We start from the raw sequence: 26,528 nt of genomic DNA on the forward strand, positions 1-26,528 counted from the left end.
CACTTACTGTTGATCTATATCTATAGGAAGAACTTTCACAAACTGATTTATTGCAACACTGACATCCTATTACAGGTTTCTTCCTGCTGAAAGGGAGTTTTTCCTTCCCACTGTCACCAAGTTCTTGATCGTAGGGGGTCATGTGGTTGTTGGATTTTATCTCTAATATTTTAGGGTCTTTGTAGTATGTTAGAGTTTAGAGTGCGTTGAGGCAACAGTTGTTGTGATTTGGTGCTATTTGAATTAAACTGGACTGAACTGAACATGTACTGCAGTGAGACAATGCCTGGAAAGCACAAGTCTTTATTAACTTCTAAAGACTTGACCTCGTCTTAATTTCCTCCACTTTTTCATGTAGGTTGATGTAGGACTTTTTTAAAGAGATTTCAGATTAGCGGCATAAACTCACTTCACGCCCAGGTGAGCAGGTGATTGTATCTGAACACCTCAACCCAGTGGACAGATTATAAAGCCGTAATGAACGCTTGAAACACTTGCCCCTGATATTTCTCTAACTTCTGTTCACTGACCCTTACTCTCTCCTGGGCGTTTTCCCTTTATTGCTCTGTCAGCGCTGGGAAAGAGGAGAAGCAAAGGGAAGGTAGAAAAATGGGTGCTGGTTAAGGGTGAAAAAATGAACAAAAGAAAGTGCAACTATGGATATCAATGAGAGTTAACAGAAGGGGAGAAAGACAGAGGAAAGTGTTAGTGACCAAAGGGGACCTGCTGAAATAAACTTGCTTTGTCACTGTCCCGCATACGTGCACACAAACACACGCAGCTCGCCCTGCTGTTTGTATTACGCTGATAGATGCACATAATCCAAGCTGTCAGATATATATTTTACACATATATGGATCATACACAGCACAAATCCTTCACTGGGTATGGTGTGTGTGTCACTGTGTGGCATCTGTCAGGGTGGATACTAAAGCCTTTCCTTTGGCCAATGATAAAAGCTCAGCCCTAGTGTGTGTGTGTGTGAGAGAGAGAGAGAGAGAGAGAGAGACCACCCAGATGTTTGGACATTAGTTGACTGCTGGTATCTGCAGCTCAAATGAGCCTTAGGGCTTAGTTCATTAAAGACCAGCTTTAAACTTACAGACACACACACACAAATATGCACACAGCTTTTGATGTTCTCTCCAAGCAGCTGAGTTGGTAAGTTTTTTCTAAAACTCTGTGGACTGTCATGTAACTGAATCAGCGCTTGAGTCACTGACATTACTGCAACAAGCTCAAGTGATATCAGCTCAGAGAGGGACAAACTGTTCAGTAGGAGAAGGAGAGGGGAGGGGAGGGAGAAAGAATAGAGAGAAAGAATGAAATAGGAACGGTGCAGAGAGGTAATGCGGTAAGTGAGGTGGGGGGGCAGTCTAATGTAGGGATGTGCTAAGGAGAAGATCAAATAAAGGGGAGCAGAAAAGAGAAAAAGAAATGTCGAGTCATCTGTCACACAACGATGGCTGTGACATCAGAAAGAAAAACAAAAGAAAACCAGTGAAGCAGTTCATGTGAGAAGCCAGCGAGAGATTCTGTCTGCGCCTTTTTTACACCAGAAAGCACGTCTTTAGGCGAACAGGGGAAACTGTGGGACATTAGCGTGAATCTTTTCACGTGTTGGACTCACTCTGTGAAAGTCCTCTTTGTCTACTGATTCTATGCAGAACTTCATGTGTCCTTTTACACTTTCCCTAGGCCACTGTCATGGTACTGGGTGTTTGACCCAGTGTTTCTATGTTTCTGAACTTAATAGCGTTTCTTGGGATACTCTATTTGATTTCTAGTTTCATGGTTATATTTACATCATTTATAAATGATGTTTGTTGTAATGTTTGTTTATCTCTTGTCTCCATATTTGGTGTTCCTTTTCTCTCTCCGCACTTGGTCATGTCCCCACGTCTTTCTCCCTGTTACCAGTCTCAAGCACATGTGTCTTAGTCCTAGTCGCCACTGTTATCTCACTTCCTGTCTTATTTTGATTGTCTCTTGCTCTCCTTGCGTTGTGTTCCGTTTTGCTTCCCCTGTCTCGTCAGTCAGATTCGTTTCAGCTGTGTTCTTCCCTCCCTCCTTACCGTCTGTGTATTTATGTCCTCAGTCTCCGTCTGATCCTTGCTGTATTGTCCGCTCATACTGTGTGGTTTTATATTTTCTGCAACTTCCATGTTTCCATGTTTTGTAGTTTCCATTTCCTAGTACGTAGTTTCTTCCCGGTTAGAGTTTTGTTTTAAGTACAACAATAAAGCTGCTTTTTAGTTAATGTCTCTGTCTCTGCATAACAATGTCTCTGTCTCTGAGTGCAGGTGCACACATAGCCTAACCTGCCACATAGCCGTTTATGACAGCCAGAAAAGGAGTTGGCAGCGAGACGCACAAATTAGGAAGTGCAAACTATGCGACTGGTAGAAAAAGTAGTTTATAAGTAATACAATGTAAGCCAGCAGAATTTTTTGGTGCAATATCTGTTTGGATTCTCACCCACAGTTTGGTGCATTGGACTAATCCCTACAGTGACTGCAGTGCTGATACTATTGCTGCCCACTTAAAACCTCTACAGGCTCGGTAGTTAGAAGTTGAGGGTATTTTTTTTCTATTGTGCACACACAGATGTGCTGATACTAACTTAGATCCATTATTTTTGACGCGATGCAGGCACATTATCTTTGTCCTTTAACTAAAACTACACACTATGGGGAAAAAAAAGATGATTCATCAGAACTCCCTAAACAGACTGCTGTCTTCAGGTAATACCCAGTGCGCTATTTCTCTCACAAATGAGACCTGACAGCATAATTCTGTACAATTTAGTATCTTGGCTGGGAAGGGAGAGAATAGCAGGAGGGATGGGGGGGTGAGAGAGAATGAAAAAGAGCGAGAAAGAGAGAGTGTGTCCTGTTGGCCCATCCTTCTGGCTGTTTTCCCAGTCAAACGAGTGTGAGAGAGAGAGTGTGTAAAGGCAGCCAGGGCCTTCAGAGAGCCAAGCACTGTTTAAATAAATGATGTTATCACAATACATTTGTTTCCACTCCATCTGTTTCACTTATGCATTCACTCACTCATGCTCCTCATCCCTCACCCTGTTTTATTATTATTTTTCTCTCGCTGCATGTAACAATTAATATAAAGCTGTTATGCAGATATATGTCTGCTTATTATATATATATATATATATATACATAGAGAGAAACCCTCAATCAGCTGAGTAAAGACCAAAACGAAGTGTCTTACACAGTACTTCCTGTAGAAAGTAATATGTTACACTAGCTGTCACATTAATGTTACCTTACTAAAGACGTCAGTGATGTATTTCCAAGTAACAGCCAGTTAACAACATATACCCGCAGATCGGTATAAAGACACATCATGATAAGGAGGGCCTTACCACAAAGGTGACAGTAAAGTTATGGTGTCAGCCTTCTTCTTCATACTGCGTATGATGCTTCTGTACAAGATGCTCATGTCTGCTTGTGCTTCTAGCTGAAAACAAGGATTTGGCTGCTTTGTTGCATTTGGCAGACACTCAGCTTGAGCCTCACTTTGGGTCTGAGGGATAGATAGTGACAGCAATGAATAGTTGTGTCTGGCCTTGGGACAGTTTGCACTTTACTGAGCAATGTGAGAAGCCCCACCCTTCAAACTTGCAAATCTGTTTGTCTTTCCCCCCATCCCCTGACATTAACAGGGATCAGGTGTTGTTGCATAACAGCACTGTAAAACATTGTTTTGTGTTTTTCTTTTTTTTTAAAAACAGCCAATGTGGACATACTGGAAAATTATGTAACACAAATAAACATAATTGTTTGATTAAGAAACAGTCAGTCAGAACTGAGGAAGCCTCCTGGATGACATTTAGTCCAAGTGGCTTCTACTTAAGTACTCAGGATTACCATGATATGTATTAATGTCAGTGCACCCAGATGTATTGTCATTATCTGATTTGTGTACACAGTGATAGGTAAATTAGAGATCCTTCAAACAAGCACAGTGCATCTAAGATCGAGAAAAGTAATGCTGAGTAATAATATTTAATTAGGATTACTAGTCTTCATTCCATATTTCGTGGCGAGTCAAACAAAATTCCCTCACTGATACATATTTTGTCGTTAAGTTACGTACGGGTGATGTTAGTTGAACGTGACACATGAAACAAACACAAACAGAGAAAGTGACATTACATTCGCAGGGGGGTGATGAAATGAATGTAATATATAAGAAAATCAAAAGAATTGGGATTTTTATAAAACATACAGGTGTTTATAATCACTGTGTGTGTGATGATGTTCATTCAAAGTTTGGTACAGATCAGCCCACCAAGAAGCCCATCATATGCCATGATCATTAAAGATGTTTTTTAAGTAAAAAAGAAGTTGAGAAGTAACTTAAGGTAGTGGGAATTAGATGGCCTTTCTCCATGCTGGGTTAATTGTTACTATCCTATCGCAATGTCACCCAGAAAAGCTGTAGATATAATCCGGCTGAGCCAATAGAATTCATATTGATCACAGTGACTTTTATTTATCTCTTTGCATTAACATCTGTTCTCCTTATGCACATAAGAAACTCAGAGTGCAAATGAGTTCAGGTAGTCAATAGGCCTGGTGTTATTCTTCAAGGCCCACCAACGAAGTACAATGCAAATGAAATCCAAAGCAGCTGAAGGAGGGGAGAAGACGTGTGGCTGATGTGTAACTCCTACAAAGCACGTGATCTCTCTTCTCTCTTTCTCTCCCTCTGGATACTTTGCTGTCACCGTGTTTCCATCCTCTCTTCCCCTCTCTCTTTGAGTTAGAGTTACTTAAGCCAAAGACGAGTCAAGCAGATGCAAGAGGGTGTGACAGAAAGAGGCAAAGTAAGAGTGAGACAGACCGACAGAGATCAGTCAAGGAGCTGTCAGCGAGTCAATCAGCAGACAGCAGAATCTGGTAGACTGGGACAGCGGGAACAATGCTGTGCTGTCTAATTTCCTTTGGTAGCAGTCATGCCTCAGTAGGCAGATTGTGGTTAAACATGGCACCCAGGAGTTAAATTACCAAAGAGTGCATTTGTCAATTACTAACTTTGAAACAAAATAAATTAAAAAATAACTAAATCTGTGGAAGCTAAGAGAGATTTTTTTCAATTAGATGGTTTTCTATATTTCATCTTCTCACTCTTTCTCCATGCCAGTGTGTTGAAGTTGAAGCACATATGCGCAGGTACGAGTTTATGCCTTCGAGTTACTGCACATCTATTCTTCTGTCCTTGTGTTAAAGTGTGTGGGCATAGGTGTGAAGATAATATGTGTGTGGATGTGAGACTGTACATGTGTGCCTGTGTATTTTGGTGTGTGCGGTTCGCTTGCCCATACCTGAGCTCGCCAACCTGCAGAGAGAGATGCAATCCCACAGGGTGCAGTCACTGCCAGGTCCGATTAATATCACCGGAACCAGCTGAGCTGCAATGTCTGACCTTGGCTATGTTTTAGCTAACCTGTGAGCTAATGTAATGTAACGTAGCCTGCTCTACAGTGTTACATATTCTGCAGCGCACCTTAAAGTTATGGAATGTAAATAATAAAATATTAATAAATAATTTGACAACAGCATTTGAAATTTGGTCCTCAGTGATGACTTTAAATGTCCGGGAAGTCCTTATATAAGTGGACATCTTGCACTACAGCAGGAAATAGTAATATGTGAATGTCTCAGATACTGTATATGTGATATATCCATATGTGATGCACATATACAGACTGTATCTCAACTTCCCTCTTAAAGTCTGACATTGCCTTGAGGGAGTAGTTAGCCCCAGCACAGATAGAGAAGGTTTAAAGTGCCCGAGAGAGGAAAAGAGAGGGAGAGAAAAATAGATAATGCAATACCATGACTGAAATTGCTTCTATTAAACAAATGGAATGATGAAAGAAGACGAGGACGTTCTTTTGTTCTTTCATTTTTGTGTCACCACTTCAATGGGCATTTCTTTTTCTTTTTTTTTTTGCAATTTTTACCAGTTTTGAAGTTGGAATATAAGATAAAAGAGCAACCCTGTCATTTCCACTACAATTCCTTAACTTATTTCATCTTTCTTTAGTAAGACAGGGTATTAGAGACACGGGTGGAATTATCATCCCAGATGTGTAATTTTGTTGTCGTTGTTGTTTAGCCATTTAATGATTAATATGGATGTTGGCTTATTTGTGTTGTTTTAAAAACTTTTACACACAGACATCAGCTTTTTCAGAATGTGACAGCTGCATCCTCGCACTAGGGAGCCGCCTGGTACAAACACACTCTTGTAGTGATAACTACTGAACAGCACTGCTGGAGCCTTTTGAGGTTTACATGTCTTGGACAAGGGCACCTTGATGGCTGAGAAGCAGGTGAGCTTCTTGCATTCCCTGCCGGCTTTAAACACTTGCTCAAACACTGCCAGTGAAAAGATACTGTAATCGCATCATTGTGTAATGTTCAGTCTTTATGTTTGCTAAATAAATTCATCATCAGTGCTCTACCCTACTTTTTTTCTTTTTGCTTGAAAGCTGTGCTCACTTCATGCCCTTCACGAGAAGGCTGATTATGAGGACCATTAGCATGAGGGAATGGCAATCCGACTCTTATAATGATGGCGATAAAATGAGAATAAGGGTCAGCGTGGCAGAGGAACCTGGATATATAGCAAATGGTAGTTAGAAGAATTAAAGGCAACTTACAGTAGAGTAAGTAATGCGATGGCTAAACAATGCAAACTTAGGGTTTTATAGTCTTATAAATCTAATACGTCATGCAGTGTCATCATGTATAGTGTGTGTTTTGTTAGCCTTGCCAACCAGTGAGACTAACAGCCTGACTCCTCATTCTGCTTCATCTGCTTCTTCAATGCCCTTTCTGGCCTAAACCAAGCATGAGTAAGTAGAAGTGCAGAGAGGATGTGGGGACAAATTACTAGCTTCCTGTTGCTTTTATATGTATATGCGTGTGTGTGTGAGTGCATATGTTGGAATGTGTGTTACTGCTAGGCAAGGCAAGGCAAGGCAAGGCAAATTTATTTGTATAGCACAATTCAACAACAAGGTGATTCAAAGTGCTTTACAGAGACATTAGAAACAAAAACAAATAAAAAGCATGATTTAAAAATGATTAAAACAAGCAAACAAACAAACTAACTAAACACACACATTTCACACCTGTTCGCGCGATCTGAACCCTTATCGTAAGGGGAGCTACCAGTCCTTCTGTGGACGAGCTACTTTCTATTTTAAATTCCCTGAATTTAAAATACTCTCTAGACCCAGTCTAGACCCAGTTGGGGAGCTACCCAGAGCTCTAAACCCACTTAACAAACAAACAAACAAACAAACAAACAAACAAAACAGTATATAAAATCAAAACAGATAAAATCAGAAATAGATAAGATCAGTAGTTAGTGTAAGTTTTGAAATTTAAGCTTAAAAGTGTGGATTTGGTGCTTTATTCAAATGCAGCTGAGAATAGGTGAGTCTTCAACCTGGATTTAAATAAACTGAGTGTTTCAGCTGATCTGAGGCTTTCTGGGAGTTTGTTCCAGATATAAGGAGCATAAAAGCTGAATGCAGCTTCTCCGTGTCTGGTTCTGACTCTGGGAACTGATAAAAGACCGGATCCAGATGACCTGAGGGATCTGGAAGGTTCATACTGGGTCAGGAGGTCACTGATGTATTTTGGTCCTAAACCATTCAGAGCTTTATAGGCCAGCATCAGAACTTTAAAGTCTATCCTCTGACGGACAGGCAGCCAGTGTAAAGACCTCAGAGCTGGACTGATGTGGTCCACTTTTTTGGTCTTAGTGAGGACACGAGCAGCAGAGTTCTGGATGAGCTGTAGTTGTCTGACTGATTTTTTAGGTAGACCTGTAAAGATGCTGTTACAGTAATCAAGCCTACTAAAGATGAATGCATGGACTAGTTTTTCCAGGTCCTGTTGAGACATCAGATCTTTTATCCTTGAAATATTCTGGAAGATGAGTGGATGGTGGGGTGGGTGCAGTTTTCTCTGTGGTGGGGTTGGGTGGACTGTCCCGGGCTCTGTGGGGCCGGGCGGCGCTGCTGCACTGGGCCCGGTCTGGATGGGCCTGGGCCCCCTTTCCCTGGCGGGTCGCGGAGTATGGGGGTGCCTACTGGGGTCAGCGGGGGAGCTGGCCCCAGGGAGGGGTCACTTGCCCCTCCCTTCCTTCCCTCCCCATCTCCAGCTGCCTCCCTCTTCCCGCTCCACCACAACCACCCACACATGCAGGGCCTTGGAGTAGGGGTATGTCACCAGGGTGCAGAGGAGGCTACCCCCCCCCCCCCCCCCCCCCCCCCTCTGTCCCCTTCTGGCTGCCTCTGCCTCAATTTTATCCCACAACTTAGACATTCACATTACTCACACTCTCATTACACATACATATAGGATCTTGGGGGTGGGCACGATACACGGAGTCCAAAGTACCATCAGGGTGTACACCCCACCCCTGGCATCGTTGCCCACCTCTCAATTTTAAATACACGTAGACATTGAGGGCTAGCAGGAGGGACCATGCACTTACCTGCTGCTCTCTGGCAGGTAGCTCCAAGCCCTCCTGGGTTTTAAATGCACCTTAGAACACACATGCATCAACATTACAATGAGCGGGTGGAGGGAGGTTTGGAGTCTTCTCTCACCCCCATTCTCTGCGACCTGCTGGAGCAGGGGGGCTAGGAGGAGGAGTTGGCCGTCCGACTGCGGTCTGGAGTGTGGAGCCTTCCTGCTGCTGCGGAGTCGGGGCGGTCTGCCTCCCCCCACCGCAGGGAAAAGGGAAACACCACCTGGGTCTGGGTGCAGTTCCCCCCTCCAGGGGCGGGGGCACCTAGACCCGGTTTGTAGAGTACGCTTGGGGAGTGTGATCATGTGTACAACGTCTCTTTATGTCTGTCTCCACGTTGGTTGAGTGTGGAGTAAGTGCATATGAGAGCATGAGGGTGGGAATGGATGTTTGTATCTGTGTGTGCCTGTATGTCTGTGTCTATATGTCAGGTTGGGTGTCAGGCGCCACCTCTCTGGGGACATCTCAGGCCCTCCAAGGTTTGGAGGCCTATCTCCCCCTACCACCACTTCCCCTGCCAGTGGCGGACCCCCTCAGACATCGGTGCGTTGGTGGTTCTTTGTGTCCGGGGATGGGCGTCCAGGTACACACCGGCTCACTCCTTGGCCGCCGCTTATCGGGGCCTGGAGCCTGGGGCTCGCTCGGGCCACTTCGGAGGTGGGGTGCCCCCGGCCTCTCGGCCTGGGGCTCGGTCACTCAGGCGCAGCTGGCTGCCGGCGGAGCTCACGGGCGCGTCACTGCAACTCCCCCTGGCTTCTGCTCCGCGGCTGCTGAGTGAGCCCTCATCTGGGACTCTCCTCAGCTCTTTCCGGGACAGTGGCGCAGCTGCCCCTCTGTTGGTCTTCCTTGGTCTCTTGTGTTCTGGGGGCCTCTGGATGTCTGGAGTTTTGATCTCCTCCACACCTGCTTCACGCCCTGGAGGACGGGGCTGTGGCCCCCCCACACCCTCTAGCAGATTATTAAATGAAGGAACCTTTTAAAAAACAAAAAACAAGCGCGTCCATGCTCACAGGTGTACACACGGGTGATCACACCCACAAACTACACCCTTTTTGGCTCCTACCTCAAAGCACACTGTGTTCTGTTGATCTTATGTGCTGCACAATAATGTTTAACATTTAGTATTTACTGTCATATTCCCATATATCATTGTGATGTTGTTTATTCTATTACTCTTGTTCTCTTCTGCTTGCTTTCTTTTTTCTTTCTCAGCAGGTGATCCAGGTGATTGATATATGCATTTTTTTTTTCTCTGCCCGTTCTGTTGGTTTTTGTCTTTTGCCCTTCTCCCCCGTCCCTCTTCTCAGCTGTTTCTCTTTCCCTCTTTCTTTCTCCCCTTCTTTCCCCCAGTCAAGTCTGTCCCGTATTCAGTAAGTGAAAATAAAATAAACAATAAAAGGTGAATCAAATGGACCATTACGGCAAGGCTGGGATGGTCAGTTTGGTAAAGTAAATCCGTTGGGCATCTTTCTTTGCCTTTAGACAACAATTCTGATGGCAAAAGAGCCAAACGGGACAGGCCAAAAAAAAAAAAAAAAAAAAAAAAAAAAGAAATATTCTTGAGGTGATAGTAAGCTGACTTTGTTATTGTCTTAATGTGTTTTTCTAAGTTTAGGTCTGCATCCATCACTACACCCAAATTTCTCGCCTGGTTTGTGGTTTTTAGATGTATAGATTGAAGTTCTCTGGTGACCTGTAATCGTTTTTCTTTGGCACCAAAGACTATTACTTCAGTTTTGTTTTTGTTTAGTTGGAGAAAATTGTGGCACAACCAGTCATTAATTTCCTCAATGCATTTACCAAGAGCCTGTACAGGGCCTCGGTCTCCTGGTGACATTGTGATATATATTTGTGTGTCATCTGCATAGCTGTGATAGTTTATTTTGTTGTTCTTTATAATCTGTGCCAGTGGGAGCATGTAAATGTTAAACAGAGGGGGTCCCAAGATGGAACCTTGGGGAACTCCACATGTGATGCTTGTCTGCTCAGATGTGAAGTTACCTATTGATACAAAGTATTTCCTGTTTTCTAAGTATGTTTTGAACCAGTTTAGTACAGTTCCTGAAAGACCTGCCCAGTTCTCCAGTCGTTTGAGTAATATGTTGTGGTCAACTGTATCAAATGCTGCACTGAGATCCAGTAGAACTAAGACTGACATTTTTCCACTGTCTGTATTCAGACATATGTCATTAAACACTTTGGTCAGAGCAGTTTCAGTGCTGTGGTTCTGTCTAAAACCTGACTGGAAGGCATCGTAGCAGTTATTCTGTTTTAAGAAGTAACTGAGCTGTTGAGAAACTGCTTTTTCAATGATCTTACTTAAAAATGGGAGATTTGAGATCGGCCTGTAGTTGTTCATTTGTGTCTTGTCAAGATTGTCCTTTTTCAGTATAGGTTTGATTACAGCAGTTTTTAGTGATTCTGGAAACACACCTGATATTAAAGAAAAGTTGACGATCTGTAACTCTAAAGTCTTTGAGACCTTTTTGAAAAGACTTGTTGGCAGGACATCTAAACAGCAAGAGGAGGAGTTCAGTTGACCTAAGATGTCCTCCAGGTCTTTGCTGTTAATAGGTTGAAACTGTTTCATGGTGTTTAAACAGTTTTCTGGTGGACACAGTACATATCCTGGATCTGCTGTTGATGTACCAATTGCTTGTCTAATTTTTTGGATTTTTTCAGTGAAGAATTTGGCAAAGTCATTGCAGGCCATGGTCGAATGAAGTTCAGCTGCCACTGACACAGGAGGGTTTGTTAGCCTGTCAACTGTAGAAAATAAGACCCGAGCATTATGGCTGTTTTTAGTGATGATGTCAGAGAAGTAGGACCTTCTTGCACTCCTCAGTTGTAAATTATAATTGTGAAGTTTCTCTTTATAGATGTCATAGTGAACCTGGAGGTTTGTTTTTCTCCATCTGCGCTCAGCTTTCCTACACTCTCTTTTTTCATTTTTCACTAGTGTGGAGTTTCTCCATGGAGACTTTTTCCTTCCAGAGATAACCTTCACCTTAATGGGGGCAATAGTATCCATTACATTTAACATTTTTGCATTAAAGCTATTGACGAGCTCATTGACTGAACCTTTGGACAGGTCAGGTGTTAATGGGAAGACCTGGTTAAAGATCTCACTACTGTGTTCAGTTATACACCGTTTTGTGATCACTGCTGTTGATATATTTGTGTGGGCTGAGATTTTACTTTCAAAGAAAACACAGTAATGATCAGATAAGCCCACATCAGACACAGTAATGTTTGAAATGCTCAGGCTCTTGGAGATCAGTAGGTCAAGAGTGTGTCCTCTATTATGTGTGGCCTCTGTTACATGCTGAGTAAGCCCAAAGTTGCCCAGAGTGTTACTCAGGTCTTTAGTCCCTTTGTCCTGAGGGTTGTCCACATGGATGTTAAAATCCCCAACAATAATTACACAGTCGAAATCAACACAGATCACAGACAGCAGTTCACTGAGGTCATTGAAAAAGTCTGTGCAGTATTTGGGAGGCCTGTAAACATTAAGAAACACAACTTTGGATGGGGCCTTCAGCTGTAAAGCCACATATTCAAAAGACTGAAAACTTCCAGGAGATAGCTGCTTACATTGAAATGATTCATTAAATAAGACAGCAACCCCTCCTCCTCTCCTGCTCACCCTGGCCTCACTGATAAAACTGTAGTTAGGAGGGGTCGTCTGTTATTTTGGTCCAACCAAGTTTCAGTTAAAAACATAAAATCAAGGCTGTGCTCAGTGATTAAATCATTAATTAAAAATGTTGTCCCAGCTAAAGATCTAACGTTTAATAAAGCCAACTTAAGTGTTTTAGAGGCATTACTTGTCCCCTCGTGTTTGGGAGCAGTCTGTGGCACACGAGGTATGTTTACTATATTTAAAGATCTTTTAGAGTGCAGCTCTCTGTGTTTTGACCAGGCCACATGTCTCCTTCTGTCACCTAAAAGTACAGAAATTTTAAAACCTTCTAGTAAAGTAAGTACTGCTAAAGTAAAGGAGAGGATGTGACTGGAGACAGGTGCATGTTTGAATAAAAGTGTAATTGCATGTGTTTTTTGGGGAGTCGTATGTGCAGACAAGTGTGTGTGTGTGTGTGTGTGTGTGTGTGTGTGTGGTAAAAGTGTGTCTCCGTGTCAGGTGGTAATTAATAAAGACAGGAACATTGGCTTTACCACTGTGCTGACACTCACACACACTGGAAATAAAGACATTCTTGTTCCAGTGAAGTGCGCCATGGCCAAAACTTTCTTTATCAGTTAAAAAGTAAGCTAAGATCTCGTTTAGCCAATCAGGCTTCCTCTTAATTTCAGTGTCCCAGTTTTGTACAGTTGAAGGTAGGGATACAGAAGAGCGTGCTATGCATTATTGAGTCTCTCCTTTTATTTCATTTTAGTCTTGAAGCACTTGTGAATTAATATTGTAGTAGTCTGATATGCACAAAAAAAGAGTCAACCTGTAGTAGACAGGGAGAATACGTTTCTTAGAGCTTTTGGAGTACTTTGTTCTCCCTTTGAACCCTTCACACAAAACATTAAAGTTCTCAACAAAGTTAACTTGCAAACACATTGCACAGGCAGGTCAGGGCACTTAGCGAAACATAAAGAGTTCAGCGTGCCCTGCACACTAACCGCTGGACCTGCACTGTTAGTCTTAAACGCCACTGCAACACAAACAATTAGAGTTTCTTGAACTGAACCAAGTGAGAAGAATATGATAGAAGTTTCGGCTTTATGTGAAAGCTGCTAAATGTCCTTGAAAGAAGATGAAGAAATTTCAAGAAGTAAAAAAGTTTAATAGCAAAAGGCAAGTTTAAGCTTTAAGAACATAGATTAGTTGCTAATAACAGGGATTAAAAGATGTGTTTGTACAAAATGATTATATTAACTGAAAGGATTCTTTAGTATAACAATAAAGTCAGGTAGGCTTGGATGTGTGAGCTTCTATAATTGTGCCTTTAGGCTTAAAACAGGCAGAAAACACCTATAGAAAGTTTCTGTATTCCTTATCAGCCAGGCAGCAAACACTTTATAAAGCAAATGCAGTACAAAAGGCAGGGTCACAACTAAGTGCTTCCATAACTTTAGAGAAAGAATAGGAGGCATGACAAGCAGCACAAGGTCAAAGAAAACAAGGACAGGGAAAATGGAAATCATGTGCCACATGTTTGTGTCCATCTGTGTGTGTATGTGTTTGTGCATTTTCCTACTCTGTCGATCTCAATTTAGTGTTTAATGTTCAATTTGAATTTGGCCAGAGCACTCAATAGTGGCTTTAACAATGATTAAGCACAGTATCTAACAAAGTCTGCAAAACCGATGCACAGTGCACAAATTCAACACACCCCTAAGCACAAAGGTCACTATGGGCATTTCTTAAAAAACAAAACACAAATGAAACAAACAAAAAAATGTAGATGAACATGGTACCATCTTGTACTTGCTGGATTGAAGAGTTTTAGACCAGTCAGTCAGCCCTGTATTCAGTAACAACTGTAGTGTCTGGTGGCTTGTGCAGAGACTGTATAAGGAGCATGAGCTGCCTACAATTTAGGCAACAGTTGCATTTCTTTATTTTGGCATCGGCTCTGGTTCACAGTAGCTTGCAATGGTTTACGACAAGTAATCAGTAAAATCCACACAGCTTTCCTGCGCGGGACTCTACAACGGAAAGCAGTATTCACAAGTGTTATCTTAGCCTAGAGGAAACATGAATATAAGATTGTAGAGCCTTTCATTCTGAAATCTCTCATTACCACACGTGTACGAGGAATACAACCGGCTGTTAAAACTTTCTTTTAGGTAAATTATTCACGTTTGGCTCCAAAATGTGGTTTTGACAAGGCATGTTTGCACATCACTAGCATTTCTCGTGCCAGTAAGAACACTGCCAGGGAGTATGAATAAATTCCTCCAACATCACCGGAAACAGTTTGCATTATTAAACTCACCAGCAATCTGTATAACTTGGGCAGACCGAAGACTGGTATCCCAGCAACGGCGGTTGAAGCGCCAACGTCATTGCCCTCTTCAAAACTGGCCCCAGTGCGACATCAGAAACTGAACCACAGATGGGTGCAAAAGTTGTTTCCATTTAGAAAAGACAGCGCTTCAAACTGTCTCTTACAAAGTGGGAAATATAGATCAAGTTGTTGGAAAGAAGTGTGCCTTTGTATTTTATTTTTTCAGCAGAAACTCTTTTTTAGTACATTGTTGTGAACGGATGGCCCCAAAACAGCTTCACATAAACAGACTTATGCTCTCAGAATCTCATTTTTTGTGTTTTCATTTTTTTAAATAAATACTTTTACATTATTTTACATTCATGTACGTGTAGAATTCTGTCTGTTTGTTTGCACCATGAACTTCAAGCACTGGATTACTCAAAATATGTCAGGAAACTAGAGATGGAAGCGGGTGAGTGTTTAGTGTGTCAGTTTAGGACGAAAAGAAAAGGGCATAAAAGTGTGAGAGCTATTGTTTTCTTTGCAATTTTTCTGTTTATCTCACTTTATTAAAATTGATAAAGAGACAGGCGACATTTGTCATATGCTTTAAACTGACGTTGTGGGTCAGCTGAAGTCTATGGAACGATTTTTTAACCAAATATTTAAAAAAAAAAATCCCACCAGCCGACAGTTACTGAGCTTTGAAGTACAGGGTGGGCCATTTAAATGGATACACCGTAATAACATGGGAATGGTTGGTGATATTAAAGTCCTGTTTGTGGCACATTAGTATTTGAGGGGGCAAACTCCTCAAGATGGGTGGTGACCATGGTGGCCATTTAGAAGTCGGCCATCTTGGATACAACTTTTGTTTTTTCAATAGGAAGAGGGCCATGTGACACATCAAACTTATTGGCAATGTCACAAGAAAAACAATGGTGTGCTTGGTTTCAACGTAACTTTATTCTTTCATGAGTTATTTACAAGTTTCTCTTTGTTCACAGCCATTGACATGTCGAAGAGGTTAACTGGAGTTAAAAATGTGTAATTTGCTGCCGGTTTTAAAAGAATATTCTGCAAAGACGTTTTCGAGGGATAGCGTGAATGATGTTGCACATGTTGTTTTTCTTTTTCACTGGTTCTGCTTTAATCACTTCAGTTTAGTTCATGGTTTGTGGACTTTCAATATCTATTATGGAATAACTGAATAAAAATACACAAACAAAAACTATTAAAAAAAAATCTTGCGAAGCTACATTGTTACTCAAAATGTACAAGTGGTGTCTTGTCGTATGGGTGTAACGTAAACAAAAAGGCAGGGAAACATTCACCTTACTGCTGAGAAATTAACATCACAAATAGACGGATCCCAGTGTTGATGATGTCTCTCTCGCTTTGTCTCACTCCCACCTACTCCCGCTCTGTGTCACCTCAATCATCAACCGTGCTACTCTCAGATTGTTTGTTCTCCTTTCATGAAGCACCTGTGAAGCTCGGGGATCCGGTCTCCATGCCTGCAATTAGAGGCATATATTCAGGGAGCCTAACCAATCACGAGGAAATCGATTGCGAGAGCCAAAAGACAGAAAGTTCAGCCCATACCCCCGTGGTTTAAAGAGCAAGCAATTAACTTTTGTGTAATAATGAGAGGGATTGTTCACGCTGTACGCTATACAGTGTTGCTTGTATCGATACATTCATTTTCCATTGTTTAGTCAACATTTCGTGCCTGAAAAAGATGATCCGAACATATTCTATTTTTCATTCTCATCACCTTTGGGAGTTGCTGCTCATTGAAAACAAAATATAGACTTCATCCTCAGAGATATAAGGGAAATTATCTTAAATAAAAAACTCAAAATATGCACTACGGGAATAGAAAATGTAAATACATGGTAACAATTCAGTTCAAACTGGATCTGTCATTTCAGCACTTGCCAAAGCTGAGCCACTCTTCCCTGCTTCCTTCTCTTACTGAGCCCTCAGTGCTTTTTTTTCTCCTTCTGTTTATAACAAGGGATCATGTCAGCCCATTAGACCCCTGTTGAAATATGGATGAAGAGATGAGAGAGATGAGGGCTTAGAGTTCCTTTCTCAGCCTGATCCTCTTCATCCCCATCTTCTCCTTCTGATTTTTGTTATCCTCACTTCCCTCTGTCAGTTCAGAGAGTGATGAGTGTGTTGTTTGTCTGCTATTCAGAAGAAAACCTTCAGAAAACATATTCTCCCAAGGAACTGGCTTGTTCATTTCACAGTGTTGTGTGTTTCTTGCTGACTGTATGTTTAATACATAACTTTTTTTTTCTTTTATCAGGGTTACAATGTATTGGTTCTGGTCAGGTGGGTCCATCTTAAATTAAATTGACCATTTGCTTCGGGCGGTCTCTGAAAACAACATAGAACATTAAAAATAATCACAGTTTCTAAATCTTAGAGCAGAGATTATGAGACCATATGGACAGATTTACACAGTGGCTCTTGTCACATTACATGGCCCCCAAGGAGAGCTGTATGCTACGGGCTTCCCAGAAAGACTCCCTCAGAGTTATTGTTAAGCTCACGCTGCGCTTTTCTGTTTGTCTCTCGTTGCAAAAAGGCCCTAGTCTTGCAACACAGATTGTTACACAGATGACAATCAAACAAACTTAATAGACCACCTGTCATTAAAAAAAGCAGATTTATTTAAAAAAAACAGTCAAAACCATTTTTAAAAACAAAAAAATATCTAAATCTATCTATAATAAATATATCTATAGATAATAAAACTGTAAAGGAAGTCACAATTTTATACCCAAATATCAGTCGGCACACTGGACTGCTCAGAAGTCAGAAATTAATCACTAAAACGATTTTTTTTATTATCCTTTAAGTAATGCGAGGAATTGCAAGTAAGTGACTGTAATTTTTTTAAAATTAATAATAATAATATTTTGCTTTACTATTTTTTTTGCTGTTTTATAAAACCGTAAATTTGGAAAGTTAAAATAATTATTTAGATTATTTGCTGAAAATGCACATACTGGCAGATTAACTATTAACGAATTTGATAATTACTGATATTGCTGATTTAGGACAGCTGTAGCATAAACCTTACATTGGGTGGCGGTCTAATAATTTTTTAAGCACTGTATGTGTTTAAAAATTGTGCATTTATGATTTTAGTAAGCTTAGGACTTGCTTTCTTTCGTTCTTCATACACAACTTTTGTGTTTTTGATTTTCAAAAATACATATGTAACCTTTACGTGACTATTTCACAACTTTATCACTGAATCTTCCACTGTCAACAAAACCACCTGGGATTTATGGTGTTTGCTCATGAAATCATGGACACCTTTTTACAAACATTGTTTGATAAATGACAAACACAATGCTAATCTCTACAATAACTGCAAAAGTCCTTGATGGAGTTTCTTATCTCCAAAGGTGGGTTTTTACTTGGCATCCTTGATCATGATATATAGTATTTATCAGTGACTGGTAAATATGCTATCATATAATGTTGTTGTAGGTCTTAAGGACGGGGGACAGGCCTGTGCGTTTAGACTTTCAGTGTAGACTCTGAAGCATCTGTCCCTGAACTGGTACAAAGCATTGCAAATCTTCAGCACACTGAGGCCAGATTAGTCAAAGCTAGAGAAACACATGCATGAAGGATGATGTATTAACAGAGGCGGCACTGCACGTTTGTTGTACAGCAAGAATCTGTGTTGCAAATTCATCGGCTGCAAGCACTATTTCTAAGTATCACGATTCTCAAAGTGGGATTAGAAGACTATGTCCGGCACTGCGCCCTATGAAACTCGGCCATAGCGGCCGTAACGAGGTGGGAGGATGGTGGAGAGATCACGGAGCAGATGGCATCACCACATGTGACCAGTCAAAGTTGCTATGAATGACTAAAGATGTTCAAATACCATTTTGAAACTCTAAACTGCATTTCTTGATGGGAATATATATCATGTCATTGTCATCTTTACTTTAAAAACAAAAAAGGCAAACTTTTTAGTCGTGACAACAGAATACATTACAGGCAGAGAGAAAGACAGATGGCTGGAGGGAAGTTGAGGGTTGGTGAGGATGGTCGCTTGTCACATCAGAGTCTGACTAGTCCCTGTAGATGTCAGCAGCATAGACCTGTCATCGCATCTTTTGTTCCTCCTTCTCTTTCGCTCCTTCCCTTCGCTCTGACCCTGTGTCGAATCCAAACTAATGGCTTGTGAGTACACTGCATACACTGCTATCCACTGACCTCCCAAATTCTCTCCTCTTTATCTGTTTCCTAGCTTCTCTTTTTCTCCTCATGCATGTCTCTTCTAAAATATCTTTGCTTGCTTCTATTACCAACATCTTTTTCACCCCTGACTTGCCTTTATACTTTCAGTTTATATTGGCCTCCACTCTGTCTGTCTTTCACTTTCCTCCTCTTCATCTCACTGAGTCATGCCGTTCTTTCTCTTTCTAATACACACACACACAAACAGACACACACACGGGCAGAGAAAGTATTGGCTTATATTTCCCATGGTATCTGCAATACATTCAGCTTCACTGGCGGCAGCAATGTACTGGAGCAAGGCACCTGCTGTGCAGAGCTGATATGAGGAGAAAGACACATACACAGTCGCACACCCAAACACACACTCTCACCGTGGGCTTTTAAATGCTCAAATATGGGTAGAAAATGCAATAAACATCTTCCTGTAAATGCAGATATTGCGTATAACTTGTACACAATTATAAAATCAGTGATTCAAGAAAAAGTAAGTGAACCCCATTTGAGAGAAGACTCTTAGGACTGAATGCGTGTGCTAGTTATTTAGACTCTTGCTAGACGTTAACAGCGAGCTAAGGGTTAATGCTGAATGCTCAGTGAGGTAAAGTCAAAGAGTCCCAGAGTTACAGTTAAAAGCTTAGAGGAATGATTGGAGCCTTTTGGACAGAGGCAGTTAGAGTCTAGACCTTAAACCAATAGATGTACTATGGAATGACCTCGAGAGAGCTGTTTACACCACACATCCAAAATTCCTTCTTAACACTGCGCAGGTCTGAGAGAGCAAAAGAGACAGCGAGAGAGAGAGAGAGAGAGTGAGTTTGAGATTATTGCTCCCAAAGGAACTGCAACCAGTTATTAGATCACTTTTTCTTTTTTTCTCCCATCAGTGCTGTGAATGTTTTTGTGCATTTATTAAATAGATGAAAGATTCTAATTGTGTTTTTCATCCAAAAGTATATTGTGTTTCTTTATTATGTAAAAGCCGAACATAGCTTCCAAGTCTGAACTGTGGTTGGAATAAAGAAGCCTGACTGTATGTAATTCTAGGAGAAAACTACCCTACTTCCAAATTTGATTTATGACCCCAGTCGACATTTTTCTAATGAGTTTATCGACTCAATCGCTGCCTTATTTAATTCCTCATGATGTTCATTTTTTTTTAATTATGATACCAATTAAAGTAAAATGGACAATAAAGAAGTGTATGTTTTAGGGCGTGGCTATTTTATGACATACAGGTGACTTGAGCATTGGACACCCTCAGTTTCCCAGTTAGACACACACCCTCGTTCATAACCCGACTTCACAAAACACTGGGTGACGTCATCCATCTTTTATACACAGTTTACATTTTCAATGTGATTTGAAGGCCACATCACATTTATCACCAACGGATGTGAATCCTAAACAGCTCGTCTGGCTCACTGCACGTTTTACAATTACTGGTCTAGAAATATATTAAAACACAGACACACAAACAGCAATATTGACGAGTTGGGTTCGTGTTGTCTCTGTGGCTGGAGGCAACCTGTCTGCTCCCGTTGCCTTGGTTACACACCATAGGCTTGTCTTGAGAGGTGCTCTGGGTCTCAGCCTGCCATGTCGGGCTGTGTGGTCGGCGCTGTTCGTCTGTCTTTCTGTTTCCTTTCTGTCTTTGCCTCTCTCTGCGGGCGTGTGCGAGCCTGTGCATGGGATTGTATCTTCCAACACTCCCGGAGAGCGCATAGCATATTATGTGGCAATTTTACAAGTAATAAACAAATCATAAGTGCAATTATCAAATGAGAGTGCAGTTGCTCGGTTGCTGTAATGAGTCCACTGCCTTGTGTTGCTGTTTTATAATTACTTTTTTATGTCAAAAAGCCTTTCAAGAGCACGCTGGCACAAGCAGAAACGGCCGAGCGTTTCTCATTTGCGAGACAAACACTATAGGCAGCACTACTGCACATTTAAATTGAGACCCGAAGGTTTGCTTTCTTTGGAAGAATTTTTAGTTTCCTTTTTTCTTCTTTTCAGTTTCCAGTGAGACACTCCTGCAATAAAGCATGGCTTCAGCAACTGCACAAAACCTCTTTACATATTTCTGATAGAGTACATTTGACTGTGGTCTCCAAATATAGCTCTAAAATGAACAAAAACAAAGTCTGCATGTCTCCAAATTGCTAAGATTGGCTGACATTTTGTGAAAGCCTGTCATGGACTTTATCCTTACAGAGTGTTAAAAGAGCAGCTAGTAATGCTTATGTCTGACTTTATAAAATATATAGTAAATTATATGATAATCTGCTATGCCCTTGAATGAGAGGTGAAACTCACTAAATTTAATCATAGAAAAACTTTTGAGTAAATTGAATCAATTAACTCCCCTTTATCTCGTTTTCAAAACATGGGCAATTTAATAAAATGCAAACTCCAGCTGATAAAGGCAGAATTTAATAATAATAAGAAGAAATACAGGCTTGATTTGATTAAAGGTTTTAGTATTCATCACAGCTGTTTATACAGCCATTCATTTGAGAATTTATGTTTTTACAGGCAAAACTATAAGTGGCACTACCTGTATTATATTTATTTGAATATGTATTTATTGAATTCACTTACTTACTAACCCTGATATACTGTACTTCCATATATGCTTTCATGTGTTTTAATAAATCATTGCACCTAGTTCCCTAGGTTAGGTTATATGTGTGTATGAATTCAGTCACTGCATCATCACATTCAGTGATTTTATGTTACTTTGTATAATTATGTACTGCAGGATGTGACTGTGTAGTGTTTTATACACTCTCCTCCTCCTGTGCGATGGCTATTTTTGACCTTAGTGTGAAAATTACAGTGGAAAAACGCATAGCCATTAGACAGCTACCTTCGTTTTAAAATTTGCACTTTATACTGTAGCACTCTTGCTATAATTTCGCAGTCTCAAATGACCTTAACGTCATCCTTTGCTCTCTTAACTGATCCCTGTTTAACCGCACTACAAGATACTCAAGTTGTAACAAATGTTTTGCAGCGTTATACATATTTTTTCCACAGACGAATCTGTGCTTGGACATTTTAGACCCCATCCTATTCATTGCACAACAGACACTTTTTCAAAAAGCTTTTTGTATTATGAGGAAGGCCTTATCTTAAAGGCTGCTGGCATTGTTATTGAGCAAAGAGGGATTTTGGTGCGGGTGAAATATGCAAAAATATAATCCCTCAAATTTCAAATGACACTTTGAATGGGAGGGGCAGAGAGAGAGCATACAGGAGCATTTTCATATGCAAACTTTCTCTAGGAGTGCAAAAGTGAAAGTTACATTTGCTGAGACAAGCATTGCAGCACTTACAGAGCGTATACTGGAGTTTGCTTGAATCTTTTAAGAAGGTGGTTTACTTTGTTACTCTAGGTGTGCCAATGTGTGCATGCTCTTTCAGCTGGATTGCTTTTAGCCCCGCCACCCCCATTATGCACAGGGGAAGGGCTTTGTTTGGAATATTAAGAAGTTTCTTGTGTCTCAATTTTTTAGCAGTTGACTACTCAAGGACAGCAAGGGCTCAGCAGGAAACTTAAGGCACAAAGATCAGAGTTGGCAGACACTAGAGAAGGATGGACAGAGAGGCTTTTTGGACCAACAAGCAAGCAGAAATGAGGCCAAGCTGCCAGAGGGCAGGACAGAGAAAACCAGCTTTGCAAACCACCCAGACAGACACATAGATAGGCTCATTGATCAATTTTCCCACAAGGCACTAGGAAATTATGTGGGATAAAAAGAGGGATGAGAGCTAAACGAGGTAGGTGGGGAGCTCACTGGCAGTTTGCCTCACTCACACATCACGGAGAGGGATACCAAGAGAGGGGTCGACAGGGAGAAAAGCAAGGGCATAATACAGCAGTTATGCAGTCAAAACAAAAAGTGTGACTGTCTGATGGCAAGGACACTGGGCAGATTCACTTCTATTGGTTTGAACACTAGTTGACCCAGGCGTCATTCATCCGTACTGATGGATTCTTCCTCCAGCAGCTGAAGCCCTCTATGCACTGTATCACAGACAGTAGATGAGGTTGTGACACACGCTACAGCTCCAGCTTTTCTGAAGGCAAATTATTTCAAAACACAGTCCACTAGATGGGATAGTGTTTGTCACAGACATGCTGAGAGGAAGACGTGCGTATGATTACGAGTTTTTGTAAAGAAGTCCCGGCTTACTGGACTACACTTTAAATGTAAAGATGCACTGAATGTGTGTAGCCGTATATGACTTAACATGGTTTGTTCTCACAGAGACGAGCTATGTCCTCAATAGAATATCCACACACACATGCATGCATGCACATATGCAGGCAAAATGAGGGAATATCGGACAAAGAGTGACTCCCACGGTTTGCATGAGCACAAACACACAATTTACAGCAACAGTTTACAACAACAGTCTTCTCAAAGTGCGTTGCATTGTAACATAGAGACGCTTCAGTTTATCTGGTGCACTTCTTTAATGGAGTCCTACATTTTCTATTGATTATGTAAAGTCCTGCAAGCCCTTACACACACACAATGTGGGAGAGATGTGCTACTTTTAGAAAAGAAATAAGAACCACACAGAAATAGAATTTGGTTGCTGAATTATTTACACAAATAGGAAGCCAAATTGTCATCACACAGGCCACTTTTTTCCTGCAGTCGTTACACATTACACTGCACAGGAAAATGAAATAAAAGCATTAAGCTTAGAATTCATATTTCATGTGCAGTTCTAAGACATCGCAGCACATATGTGAGACTAAATCTCAGGGATTTTAACAAAAACTGATTCTGTGTCTGCTGAAGTACAGCTAAAAATCACAGTGTTTGTGTTATCAAAGTAATGTGCAAAGATTTTAAGCGTATAGTTTGCTAGAATAGCAGGAAATAGCTGAAGCAATTTATTGAACTGTGTAAGCATACGTAAGGCAAAAACAGACTTTGTACAATTCTAACACAGTTGCAGTTAGTACCTGGTATGACCAGCTTTTTTCTGCAACACAACCTGGACTCTCTCTCAGCTTTCTAGTCATTTCTTTAAGTAGTCTCCTTAGGAATAGTTCTCCGGGCTTCTTGAGCTCTTCTTTGGATGTCTTTTGTTCTGGTCTCCGTCAAAATGATGCCACAGTCCTTTAATAATGTTGCGGTCTGGGCTCTGGTGAGGCCAATAGATGATAAATGAAAATGAAGCCATTGCCAGTCCTTTGATTTTCAGATGGTGAATCAAAACCTGACTTTCAGTTCACCTGCTGCTGTAGATAGTTTTTATGTCCAGTTGAGATGTGATATAAGTTTGGGGTTAATAACGTTTTGGAATCATCATGTTGATCTAAAAATGCTGTGATACCTTTTAGTCTGTTATTTTTGTCATTTTTTTATGATTCAACTACAGAAATATGAACAAATTATGTGTTTTGGAACAGTTCAGTAACAAATTGGCTAAAAAAAAGGTTTTTTGCTATGTTTTCACAGGTAAGTGTTGCGTAGCTTAACAAGCAAGAGAAACATTCTCCTGAAAATGACGAGGTACAAGGACTGGACTGAAAATGAGTAAAACAGGAGCCAGGGTCCAAAACAATAATAAATAAATAAATATTAAAGTTAAAAAAAACTTTCAGAAAGCCCTGTGAAGTATTGCTCAAGACCACTTTGAAAAATCACAAGAAAATGGCCCTTGGAAGCACGATGTAAAGAAGTGAGAGGAGGCTGAATTTATGCTTAAAGATGTGTAGAATTTATGTGATATTTTCAAAGAAAAGTAAATGCATTGGGTTCTAAAACACTGTTCTGACTGTTCGCCCTCCCAGTCTTCATGGGTTTTACCTTCAGTTAGTAAAAGCTCTTTTTAAGCTCAGTTAGTTTACAGCACAGGTGTCGAACTCCAGGCCTCGAGGGCCGGTGTCCTGCAGGTTTTGGATGTGTCCTTGATCCAACGCAGCTGATTTAAATGGCTAAAATACCTCCTCAACATGTCTCAAAGTTCTCCAGAAGCCTGGTAATGAACAAATCATTTGATTCAGGTGTGTTGACCCAGGGTGATATCTAAAACCTGCATGTCAAGAACATGTGTAAATATTTTTGAAACTTATTTTCTGGACACATGCTTTCTTCTCAGTGCTCATGAAGATTACAAAGAATGAAGTATTTTATGGAAATTATCTTTCAGTCCTCTGAGCAAGTGCATAACCACATACAGACACAAATATTTTGAAATTGTAAAACAGATTTGTGGAGGGAATAAGTCCTTGAAGAATTCTAAGTAGCAGACATACAACCTGTTGACAGGTTAAATATTTTGCAAATTATAATTACTCTCATCTTCAAGACTGCACCTGTAAAATGTTCAGATGCTGCAGTCAGCAGGGAGTCCAAAAGTAAGTAAGAAATGTACAGATTTTTTGCATTAGAGCTCACCATTTTTATGAATCAAATGTTTATTTATGTTTTTCTTTCTTAAGACGGTTTCTACTTTAAGTAGTGGAAATGTGGCGCAAGTGTCATTTTGTTGCTGGATTCCATTACGAAAACAGACAGAGAGACGGAAAAAAAAATCAGGGCGACAAACGTGAGGATCCTGAAGTGTTTTGTCAAAAACGAAGACCGAGAGCTCGATAAAGGCGAAAAGCCCTGAATAGAAGAAAAAAATAGGATGAAAGAGGAGGGCAAATGTCTGACGAAATGCGTATTGACACAGAGGGACAGGCATAAAAATAGGTAGAGACGTGGAAAAGAGGAGAAGGGAGAAGATGAGAAGAGAATAAAGACATAGAGGAGGCCCTGTCCGCATCCTAAGAAGATTAAACGTACAGCGAGGGGAGAAGAAGATGCTAAAGGGAGAAAAAGACAGAGACAGAACATCCTCAGTCACACGCAGACCGTCTCTGCGTGGGTTACATTTTGAGTTAATACTGCACTGTAACAGCTTTAAAAGAACAATCAAATTAAATGCTGAAGTTCAATAACAGCATGCCTCCCTTCTTTTCTCCTCAAAGCATCCTTGATGTCAGCTTCTGTTAGCACCCGCCCTACATGATTAAGGAGTGACATGACGATGCAACAGCTAGCGCTCTGGAATCAGCTGGGCGTGAGTCAGCCGCCTGCTGCTTCGCTCCCTGGGGAGAGAAAGGTTCAGGGTCACTATGACAAAGAAAGTGAAATCAAACCAATGCTGAGTCACTGCACATGTCAGTGCAAATGATGCTGATACTGCTGGCGTTCATGGGTTGGAGGTGAGGTGTCCACGGGGTGTGAGGGAGTTGTTTTGCATGTAATGAAGGAGTATGTTGTAGATGTCTAGACTGTGCACCGAGAAGCGATTGTTTGGGACGGCTCAGCACATACGGTAGGTTGAGACACGGTGCGTTGGCATAGCTTCTGTCCATCTTCCCCTGTCTTGGTTTTGTTTACAGTCCAAACATGCTTTCGTCTTCCTCACTTCTTTTCTCTCTGCAAGTTCATACCATGCCTCTGTTCTTGGCTCTCACTTTGCTAACACAGAACCTCGGGGCACATTCTTTAGTGGTGCTATGGGAGCGATACACAAACACGTAAACACACACTCTCTTGTGTGCACGCACATTTTTACACGCAGAGGCCTGATTGATTTTTCATTGCCTGCCGAGGTGTAATATGTCCCAGAGTGTTTGCATTTGTTTGACGTTTCTTTTTTTTTGCTTTTTCGCTAGTAGGGCGCAATTGTCCATCATTTGGTAGGAAT

The sequence above is a fragment of the Maylandia zebra genome, linkage group LG4, assembly GCF_041146795.1.
Source record: "Maylandia zebra isolate NMK-2024a linkage group LG4, Mzebra_GT3a, whole genome shotgun sequence".
Taxonomy (NCBI): Eukaryota; Metazoa; Chordata; class Actinopteri; order Cichliformes; family Cichlidae; genus Maylandia; species Maylandia zebra.